We start from the raw sequence: 10,000 nt of genomic DNA on the forward strand, positions 1-10,000 counted from the left end.
TATTGATTACATACATGGGCAGCCGGGTTGGCAGAGTGGAGGGGTGGGTGGGTAAACAAACTCCCTCTGGTACGTACATACAGTGGTGGGGGAGGCCGAGAGAGACCTGAATAATAAGGAAGCTCACGGTGTTTGACTTGGGGTCACCCTTGGGTGTGATGGTGTTTGATCCTCCTCAAGAAAGGGATCGAGATGCCAGAGGTAATGCCTCAGTGTGCTTGTTGTCTCTCTCTCTCTCTCTCTCTCTCTCTCTCTCTCTCTCTCTCTCTCTCTCTCTCTCTCTACTCTGTAATTATGACCAGAGGAAAAAAAAAAAGAACACATTAGGGCGGGACGTTCCTCTCCTCCATTCTCCTAATCCTGTGCTCCAGGAGCCAGCCCCCGACATTCTATAACTCTACCATTAAAATTCTCTTTTCTGTTGTTTTTCCCCAGCGATCGTGAGACTCTCTCTCCCTCTTGGAGCACCCGTGACCACCGCTTCCAGACCTCCCCCTCCCCTCCTCTCCCCTCCTACCTCCTACCTCCAGGAAGATCCTCCATAATTTCCTGCTGGACTTGAGGCGACCGTCCCTCCAGAACCCTCTTGAAGGCAGTCGTTCTGTTAAGGTTCCTGTGTCATGATCCTCCATCATCATCCTCCATCATCATCCGCCATCGTCATCCTCCATCATAATCCTCCATCATACTCCTCCATCATAATCCTCCATCATAATCCTCCATTGTAATCCTGTAAGGCCATCTCAGACATTTTCTTTCTTTCTATCTTTTTTTTTTTCTTCTTTCCTCAAAAGACCTTCCACGGATCTTCCATAACCCCCCCTCCTCCCCTCCCCTATGCTGTACTGCCTGGGGGAGTGGGGGGGTCTTCCCCTGAAACCAACCCCCCCCCCCAAGGCATCTGGTTCTGGCCCACCTTCCCAAGACCTCCGTGTTAGACCCTGTCTTTGGTACTCGTCCTCTTTCTACTAAGTCTATCCGAAGACCAGTTCACGAGTTCTTCTTTCTTTCTTTCTCTCTCTTTCTCTGGAGTTTACCTTAAGCCCGTCCATAAGATCCATTGGTTTGAGACCTGTTCTTCATTCTCGCCATTATCTCTCCTCTTCAGAGAGTCCGTCCTTTTGAAATGCCCATTGTGTTTACGCCCTTACAAGTAGTCCTTCCACCTCCCAAGGATACCTCAGGCCTATGTTGCCCTCCAAGACCGTCCTATGACCCTTCCCTCCAAAGACCCTCCTGGTACCTCTTCCCTCCCACCACTACCCTTCCTCAAAGACCTGGAATGCGACAAAACTCTGGCACACCCCTCCAAGGTCATCAGGTCCCCTCTTTCCCTCCCAGACCCAGACCTGTAGCGTTACCCCTTCTTCCATTCCCCTCCCACGCTATACCCCTCCCAAGGATCTCCCTCCAAGTGGACTCACCTGCAGAAGCCGATGCGGTCGGTCACCAGCAGAGAAAATAGACAGCTGATGACGTCAGCAAAAGGTCATTCCAGGGCGAGGTCACCATGGCTGGGATGGGAGAGAGAGAGAGATGGAAGAGGTCATACGAGGTTTATGGAAACATGTAGCAAACGGGTAAAACACACAGAAATTGTGATGCACTGGTTGGTGTGTGTGTGGGGGAGTGGGGGTTAAAAATGATATATGTATTGGGGGAAGTATTATATATGACTCAAGGGGGGATGGGGAACACAAGGGTTGATCCTAGTACACATTCACAGTACACGACACAGGTGTCATGTAACACAGAAATCGTAGTGTATTGCCAGGAGTGAGACACAGAGGAGTTACGACAACGCAGACAGCCGCTGGACGTAACACCTGCGTCACGTGCAGCTGTCACATGCAGCTGTCACGTAACGTTGATATTGGGGACGTGCTGAGTGTTATTGTCGTCCTGCCTCCTTCTGTGGTAGTGGGTGAGGAGGAGCCCTCCTCTGTGCCGTCCTGTCTCTACTGTCTCACTGTAAACAGGGATACTAGGCTAGCGCTCACCGTCCTCCAGCAGATGACTTCGTCAAGGACAGACAAGTGTCTGGTCATCTGGCTCAACCACGTATATATATATATATATATATATATATATATATATAAATGGGGAGGTGATAACAAGTAGCGGTGATGTGAGAAGGAGATGGAATGAGTATTTTGAAGGTTTGTTGAATGTGTCTGATGACAGAGTGGCAGATATAGGGTGTTTTGGTCGAGGTGGTGTGCAAAGTGAGAGGGTTAGGGAAAATGATTTGATAAACAGAGAAGAGGTAGTAAAAGCTTTGCGGAAGATGAAAGCCGGCAAGGCAGCAGGTTTGGATGGTATTGCAGTGGAATTTATTAAGAAAGGGGGTGACTGTATTGTTGACTGGTTGGTAAGGTTATTTAATGTATGTATGACTCATGGTGAGGTGCCTGAGGATTGGCGGAATGCGTGCATAGTGCCATTGTACAAAGGCAAAGGGGATAAGAGTGAGTGCTCAAATTACAGAGGTATAAGTTTGTTGAGTATTCCTGGTAAATTATATGGGAGGGTATTGATTGAGAGGGTGAAGGCATGTACAGAGCATCAGATTGGGGAAGAGCAGTGCGGTTTCAGAAGTGGTAGAGGATGTGTGGATCAGGTGTTTGCTTTGAAGAATGTATGTGAGAAATACTTAGAAAAGCAAATGTATTTGTATGTAGCATTTATGGATCTGGAGAAGGCATATGATAGAGTTGATAGAGATGCTCTGTGGAAGGTATTAAGAATATATGGTGTGGGAGGCAAGTTGTTAGAAGCAGTGAAAAGTTTTTATCGAGGATGTAAGGCATGTGTACGTGTAGGAAGAGAGGAAAGTGATTGGTTCTCAGTGAATGTAGGTTTGCGGCAGGGGTGTGTGATGTCTCCATGGTTGTTTAATTTGTTTATGGATGGGGTTGTAAAGGAGGTAAATGCAAGAGTCCTGGAAAGAGGGGCAAGTATGAAGTCTGTTGGGGATGAGAGAGCTTGGGAAGTGAGTCAATTGTTGTTCGCTGATGATACAGCGCTGGTGGCTGATTCATGTGAGAAACTGCAGAAGCTGGTGACTGAGTTTGGTAAAGTGTGTGGAAGAAGAAAGTTGAGAGTAAATGTGAATAAGAGCAAGGTTATTAGATACAGTAGGGGTGAGGGTCAAGTCAATTGGGAGGTGAGTTTGAATGGAGAAAAACTGGAGGAAGTGAAGTGTTTTAGATATCTGGGAGTGGATCTGTCAGCGGATGGAACCATGGAAGCGGAAGTGGATCATAGGGTGGGGGAGGGGGCGAAAATTTTGGGAGCCTTGAAAAATGTGTGGAAGTCGAGAACATTATCTCGGAAAGCAAAAATGGGTATGTTTGAGGGAATAGTGGTTCCAACAATGCTGTATGGTTGCGAGGCGTGGGCTATGGATAGAGATGTGCGCAGGAGGATGGATGTGCTGGAAATGAGATGTTTGAGGACAATGTGTGGTGTGAGGTGGTTTGATCGAGTGAGTAACGTAAGGGTAAGAGAGATGTGTGGAAATAAAAAGAGCGTGGTCGAGAGAGCAGAAGAGGGTGTTTTGAAATGGTTTGGGCACATGGAGAGAATGAGTGAGGAGAGATTGACCAAGAGGATATATGTGTCGGAGGTGGAGGGAACGAGGAGAAGAGGGAGACCAAATTGGAGGTGGAAAGATGGAGTGAAAAAGATTTTGTGTGATCGGGGCCTGAACATGCAGGAGGGTGAAAGGAGGGCAAGAAATAGAGTGAATTGGAGTCATGTGGTATACAGGGGTTGACGTGCTGTCAGTGGATTGAAGCAAGGCATGTGAAGCGTCTGGGGTAAACCATGGAAAGCTGTGTAGGTATGTATATTTGCGTGTGTGGACGTGTGTATGTACATGTGTATGGGGGGGGGGGTTGGGCCATTTCTTTCGTCTGTTTCCTTGCGCTACCTCGCAAACGCGGGAGACAGCGACAAAGTATAAAAAAAAAAAAAAAAAAAAAAAAAATATATATATATATATATATATATATATTGTGAATGTGTGTGTGTCAGAGACGAGACAGATATACAGAAATGTTTGCCTCATATAGGAATGTAGTGGCGAGACTTTGCCCAGAAAGAACGGAAGAGTAAATACAGAGATATATACACACGAAGGCTGTTATTAAATGTACCTGGAAGGAGAATAAATCTTAAAACAAGAGGATACAGATATATTTTTGGCGCTGAGGAGAATTATAGCTCGCATTAATCTCATTAACGAGGGAATGAGAAAATGGGATTATGAGTTATTGCATGGAAGTGATCAATGTATCTTTCTTGTGATTGCTTGGGAGGTGCGCCCAGGGTGGGTTCAGGGATGGAGGGTTTGGGGGGGGGGGGAACTTGGGCTTTACATACCATGAAATACTTCATTTGGTACCCATCTGTCTATCTCTGTATCTGTCTGTATCTATCAGGTTAAGTCTTCAGGGGTTTTCTACCCCCAACAGCCCGGGCTGGGCCCAGGCTGCTGGGTTGGGGTCATTGGTCGACCAAGCTGTTGGAGGCTGCTCCTTGCAGGCCCACGTAGCCTCCTCCTCCACAGTCGTGGCTGGTCTGGTACATTATTTGACACATTTCTGCACTGCCCTCTTAGACTTTCCCGTCGTGCATCCCCCACTGTTTCGGATGATTACAGACCCCGGATGTTTAAGGTGCATATCGTAACCTTGTATTTCGTGAAATATTTTTCGTTTTAGTGTACCTTGATGTAGCTCTGACCTGAGATGGTATATACACCTTGCCTTGCTTAACGTTTCTTCCTCCTGACGCGTTGTTCATAGCGACAGGGTGGATGAAGGTGTCCAAACCCCAGAAGTCCCACTCACACTAGCTAGCTAGCTGGATCGCAGTCATGTTTGGACTTGGTATAATCCGATATCATCGTACTCAGGCATCGTACAGCCGTGCTCAGTTATCGTGCCGTCGTGTTGGGTGGGGGGGTGTTCGAACCGTTATTGCCCAAGGAGTTAAGGTATTTGTGGAACAGAGGGTGGGGAATCGCAAGCATAATGGCGGTGTTATATGAAAGGCAGAGCGAGTCACAAGAAGCGTATCATCCCACCAATTCATTTGGAACTATTTTTATGGCAAGACCTCTGCGACGAAGGCTGGCTGGAAGCCTAATGGAAATCTCTGATAGAACCATTAGACCATTAACCCAGTGTTAATTTGACAGTCGTCGTGGAATATTGATAAAGACTTCTTCTACACGTCCAGCGGAAGAAATGGTCGCGAATATGTGTGCGGCAGAGAAAGAGAAAAGGTAATGAATTCAGTTGAGATTACCCGACCCGGAGTTAATGTATCGAGATAACCCGACCTGGAGTTAATGTATCGAGATTACACGACCTGGAGTTAATGTATCGAGATTACACGACCTGGAGTTAAAGATGACATTATATCAGGGTTAGGAATAAGAGAGAGACGAGAATGCGAGTAATGTCCAACGATGATGAGATTACTGGAGGATTATTATGCCAATAATATCAAAAAAAGATAACATTATCGGAACACCGACAAAAATATAAAAGTGCTGTAGCATTTTCTATAAAAGAGAAATAAAACTTCAGTTATTTATACACACACACGCACACACACAACACACAGAGTGAGGGCACTGGAATAAGTTGTGAAAATAGTTGTATATTTTCATGAATTAAGAATAAAGGCTGAAAAGAAGCGGATTCAATAAAAAGGGATTTTATTCAGCAGTTGATCAAGCACATAATAAAGCGACACTGGGACATTGTTCTGCAGGTGGCTGAAAATTTGGAGATTTTGTCATTAGAGTCGATTGTTGTGGCCTAGTGTCGGGGAGGGGGAGGGGGGGACTGTGGTCTGAGGCCAGGGAAGTTCTGGTGTGACGTCAGGGAAGTTCTGGTCTGATGTTAGGGAAGTTCTGGTCTGACGTCAGCGAAGTTCTGACCTACAAGATATGCATTCCTCGTCAGCTGGACTGGTCATTCCACCGTCAGCTCGACTGGTCATGTCCCCCTCCAGCGCATCGACCGGTCCTCATGCCATCCATCGGCCAGGCTGGGCAGAACACGGGCGACCCGTCTGATAACTTCAGAGGGATTTCAAGAAAGAGGCGGAGTATCCTTTTGATCTCGCAGTCGAGGATGAACACTGCGAATCATGCCAGAATGTGAAAATGAGTTGTGAAGAGAAGGAATATATATATATATATATATATATATATATATATATATATATATATATATATATATATATATATATATATATATATATATACCTTGCATGGAGGACTGGCAAAAATATCTGAGAGAGAGAGAGAGAGAGAGAGAGAGAGAGAGAGAGAGAGAGAGAATAAGAATTGCAGACAGACCCCGAGGGACGCAGAGATACACACACACACACACACACACACACACACACACACACACACACACACACACACACACACACAGACGGACGACCGTTGTCAATAGAGCCGTTGCGTAATGTCGTCGTTGTTTGTATGTGGAGGAACAGGCATAACAATAGCGGCTTATGATAACACGGGATGGGGGGCAGCGCCACTCCCTCCCTCTATCGTCCTCCTCCTCCTCCTCCTCCTCTCCTTCACAATGGCTTTTGAAACGGTGGCGCGAGACAGTAAAAGAGACTCTTCAACATTCATGGAATATGCAGAGCAGCGTGAAATAAAGCAGAAAGAGACCTTCCAGGGATGATTATGGAGGGGTTTTAAATGTGCGATAACCTCGCGGGGAACAGCTGTTTCATAACGGGCCTCTGGGGTTGGGTTAATGAAGGGTTGTGTGTGTGTGTGTGTGTGTGTGTGTGTGTGTGTGTGTGTTGGATAGCCAGGTTGTATTGATTTACTGGTATTGCATCAGGCTGTAATGCAGGTTTGGAATGTTGATGTATGCAGATGACGCCGTGTTGCTTGGGGTAATTGGGCTGACCGGCAGATTATATGCATGAGGGAACTTGGACGCGAGAGCGGAAATGAGGTAGGTATAGTGAGTGACGACGTGTGAGGAAGAGGAGGAGGAGGAGGAGGAGGAGGAGAAGGAAGGTGAATGAGGGGATGAGTCTGTGTGATGTGAGGTAATACGGTGGCTGTGGAAATACGAGTATGGGGGAAGAGGGAAAAAGTTCGAGCGTGTGTGTGTATATATACGAGTCACGTCGAGCAGGAAGAAGTCATCTGTCGACCTGAGTCTAGACGTGACCTAAAGCAAGCTGAGGTCAAGAAAGTGTCATACCACGACGCTCACATACGATGCATTTAAGGTTTCAAATCCTTGACTTTCCTTTTGCTTATGAAGATTGACGCCATCACGTGATGTGAGACACGAAAGTTAAATTGCCATTCTTCATTTAGATTCCATGAGTTGTTTACTGACAGGGAAGATTAACAACGCATTACTTGGGTTGGCGACGAGTCGTATTCGTGGGATGGGAACGAAAGGCAATTAGAGGATAGGCATTACCTTTACGATAAATGGATTATGGTCAGGTCAGTGCAGTGGTGCATACCGCTAGTGAGGTGATTAAGTCGCTTTGTTACATGGTCTAGTCACGCGAGTTTTCCTCTTTAGTTGGTAACGCTACAAGGATGGTTCTTTAACTGATAACGTCACTGGGTTTCATGTTTTGATAAAGCTACTATAGAGTGCGTTAGTCAGTAGTGTTGCCATTATACGATGTGATTTGGCAACGCACTCAACCCTTGATTCGTTCTGTGGTAACACATTACCTGGTCTCTCTCTCTCTCTCAACTGCTTTGGCAGTGGTGTGTGAGGCACTTAACCCTGAGTGTGTCTGGTTGCGGCGGTGCTGTGGGATACACTTAACCCTGAGTGTGTCTGGCTGCGGTAGTGCTGTGGGATACACTTGACCGTGAGTGTGTGTAGCTGCGGTAGTGCTGTGGAATACACTTGACCGTGAGTGTGTCTAGCTGCGGTAGTGCTGTGGGATACACTTAACCCTGAGTGTGTCTGGCTGCAGTAGTGGGATACACTTGACCGTGAGTGTGTCTAGCTGCGGTAGTGCTGTGGGATACACTTGACCGTGAGTGTGTCTAGCTGCGGTAGTGCTGTGGGATACACTTAACCCTGATTGTGTCTGGCTGCGGCGGTGCTGTGGGATACACTTGACCGTGAGTGTGTCTGGCTGCGGCAGTGCTGTGGGATACATATTCATGGTCTGTGCAGATCTGTTTATTCGCTGTCAGTTCCAATTAATCACTGGATTAACGAACTCTCTCCATTGATCTTCGGGAGAGTCGGGAGAGGATGGCTGGAGAAGATGAGCAGAGAGAAAGGGGCGACTTGGGATGACGGTGAGGGAGAGACAGACATACACACAGACAGACGTGTGACTGAGTCACTGAACAACACAAGGGGAAGAGTACAGCGGTCAGGAGAAAAAGATACAAGATACGGGTCCTTGGAGGCGCAGAGGAACGGGGGACACATCAAGAGACGCCAGCGCCACGAGCCGCGGCTCACAAGTCATATACCACGAGACCAGTCGGCTGGTTCGATCCGCACGTGCGCATGTTACATGAACGTAACACCGCGGGAAGGACCGCTGACGGGGTGCTGGAAAGCCTTCCGTGTCTTTCCCGGGTTTCCGTGTCTTTCCCGCCTCTCGCTGATGGAAACAGAGTACGTGGCAGTCGGCTCTGAAATTACACAGATAAAAAAAAAAAAGAAAGAAAAAAAAATAGAATTTGGTGCAATAAAACCTTACATCTAATTTACCGGACTTTTTTCCGCCCAAAGCATAAATGATATGCAAATTACACCAAGCAGACTAAAAATACATAATAGAGCCTCATTATAGGAAAAAAAAATATATATATATATTCAGACATACTTTCTCGAAAGTTATTATCAAAAGTCATTGCATACGTTTGTTTCATTGTGTGTGTGTGTTTGTGTGTGTGTGAGAGAGAGAGAGAGAGAGAGAGAGAGAGAGAGAGAGAGAGAGAGACAGACAGACAGACAGACAGACAGACAGACAGATGCGAGACAGAGTGAATGCATGAACGCATTGTGACGAAAATGAACGAGTAAGTGCATGGCAGAAGGAACGAGTTGACGGATGACAAAAATGAATGGGTGGATGACCGCAGGAGCGAGTGAATAGATGACCAGACGGATGAGGGAGCGAAAACTTCCCACGACTTAAAACCTCTTTTTTTTTTTTTTTCCAACTCGAGCTAAGAGCCCGGAGTAACTTGATTCAAGGAAGAGGATTTCCCGTGCTGATTAAAACACCGGGGGTTCCTGCAAGGGGGGCGGGGGAGGGGGGACACCCAGGTGCTCAGTGAACAGACAGCCTGACAGTAGTCTCCCCGGGTGTTGTGCTCCCCGGGTGTTGTGCTCCCCGGGTGTTGTGCTCCCCGGGTGTTGTGCTCCCCGGGTGTTGTGCTCCCCGGGTGTTGTGCTCCCCGGGTGTTGTCCTCCCCGGGTGTTGTGCTCCCCGGGTGTTGTCCTCCCCGGGTGTTGTGCTCCCCGAGTGTTGTGCTCCCCGAGTGTTGTGCTCCCCGGGTGTTGTCCTCCCCGGGTGTTGTGCTCCCCGGGTGTTGTGCTCCCCGGGTGTTGTGCTCCCCGGGTGTTGTCCTCCCCGGGTGTTGTGCTCCCCGGGTGTTGTGCTCCCCGGGTGTTGTCCTCCCCGGGTGTTGTCCTCCCCGGGTGTTGTGCTCCCCGGGTGTTGTCCTCCCCGGGTGTTGTGCTCCCCGAGTGTTGTGCTCCCCGGGTGTTGTGCTCCCCGGGTGTTGTCCTCCCCGGGTGTTGTGCTCCCCGGGTGTTGTGCTCCCCGGGTGTTGTCCTCCCCGGGTGTTGTGCTCCCCGGGTGTTGTGCTCCCCGGGTGTTGTCCTCCCCGGGTGTTGTGCTCCCCGGGTGTTGTCCTCCCCGGGTGTTTTGCTCCCCGGGTGTTGTCCTCCCCGGGTGTTGTGCTCCCCGGGTGTTGTCCTCCCCGGGTGTTGTCCTC

At 48.1% G+C, this 10,000-nt stretch overlaps 1 protein-coding gene across 2 annotated transcripts in view; it reads right to left on the bottom strand.

The window, feature by feature from the left end:
* Positions 1-10,000, bottom strand: part of LOC139765901 (uncharacterized) — a 216,114-nt gene that overhangs the window by 137,863 nt on the left and 68,251 nt on the right. The window contains exon 2 of one of the 2 annotated variants that reach the window (XM_071693846.1): positions 1,425-1,514. The exons of the other annotated variant lie outside the window; for it this stretch is intronic. The gene's annotated coding sequence lies outside the window, so the exon portion shown is untranslated. The remainder of the gene's footprint in view (positions 1-1,424; positions 1,515-10,000) is intronic. 2 annotated transcript variants of the gene reach the window in all.

The sequence above is a fragment of the Panulirus ornatus genome, chromosome 56 (genome assembly GCF_036320965.1).
Source record: "Panulirus ornatus isolate Po-2019 chromosome 56, ASM3632096v1, whole genome shotgun sequence".
Lineage (NCBI taxonomy): Eukaryota > Metazoa > Arthropoda > Malacostraca > Decapoda > Palinuridae > Panulirus > Panulirus ornatus.